Below are 1,513 nucleotides of genomic sequence, written 5' to 3'. Positions count from 1 at the left end.
CCCCCCCCCCCCCCCCGACACACACACCTTGTTGTAAAAGTTTTTTGTGTGCACAGGGATTTAATCTTTTGAAGGTCCCATTCATCACTTTTAGCCTCTTCAGATGGTGAATTTCTGGCTGTATTTGGCAGTCTCTTTACACCATAGACTAGGCCTTCTTCTACATTTGATCCCAGTTTGTCTCTTATGAATGTTATGGTTTTGGGCTTTACTCTTGAGTCTCTGATCCACCTTGAGATAGTTTTTGTATATGGTGTGAGATGTAGATCCCGTTCCAGCTTTCTTTTTGCTATGTGCATGGTATGAGACATATGAATGGAATGTGTTGGTGACTTCACAAGGAGATTGGCTGACCCTGACATTAAATTGCATGTATTCAACAGCAGAAACTGTGAATCTTGCTTCTAGCCAGTAAGCAGAGAGAGGATATAGAGTGTGAATGAATCCTTTGGGGCCAAAGATTTTTCCATCACTGACACAGCAGCCACAGCAAACAGATGCTACTCTGGATGTGCCTCAGCAAGTTGTGCCAAGAAATCTGGAAAACAACCACCTGCCTAACTGACTGGAAAAGATCTAAATTTATTCCCATTACAAAGAATGGTAACCCAACAGTGTGGAAATCATCGAACAATACCATATACAAGCAAGATTCTGATGAAGATTATCCAAAAACGACTGGAACAGCATATCAACAGAGAACTGCCAGAAGTGCAAGCTGGGTTTATAAGAGGTCATGGTGCTAGGGATATTACAGCTAATGTCAGATGGATCTTGGGTGAAAGCAGGGAGTACCAGAGGAATGCCTAACTGTGTTTCATTGACTATGCAATGCCATTTGGCTGTGTATATCACAAGCTGTGGCTGACTCTGTGAAGAATGGGATTCCAGAACACTTGATTGTGCTTATGCAGAACCTATATTTGGACCAGGAGGTGGTCCTCAGAACAGAGCAAGGAAACACTGCATGGTCCAGAATTGGGAAATGTGTACATCAAGGGTATGTCTTATCTCCACATATTTTCAATCTATATGCAAAGCAGATTATCTGGGAGGCTGAGTTCTATGAGGAGAAAATGTGGCATCAAGATTAGAGGAAGACTAATCAACAACCTGCATTATACAGATGACACAACCGTACTTGCTGAAACTGAGGAGGACCTGAAGCGCTTACTGGAAAAGGTCAAGGACTGCAGCCTTCAATATAGATTGAAGGTCAACATCAAGAAAAAAAAGATTCTCACCACTGGGCAATTGGCAGCATCATGATGGATGATGAAGAGATTGAGATTGTTGACAGCTTCTCAGTTTGCTTGGTTCTACAATCACCACTCTTGGTACCAGAAAACTAAAAGATGAATTTCATTGGGAAAGTGTGTTGTCAGAACCTCTCCAAAGTACTGAAGAGCAATGATGTCAGTTTGCAGACTAAAGTGCCCCTGATGAGAGACTGAGTAAGATGGGTTCAATAATGTATACTGCACTGAAACAGAGGAGGGAGAAAACTGTTTAA

The sequence above is a fragment of the Elephantulus edwardii genome, unplaced genomic scaffold (genome assembly GCF_000299155.1).
Source record: "Elephantulus edwardii isolate Elephantulus edwardi_28Jun2011 unplaced genomic scaffold, EleEdw1.0 scaffold00046, whole genome shotgun sequence".
Lineage (NCBI taxonomy): Eukaryota > Metazoa > Chordata > Mammalia > Macroscelidea > Macroscelididae > Elephantulus > Elephantulus edwardii.
Note: the sequence above shows the minus strand (reverse complement) of the source record.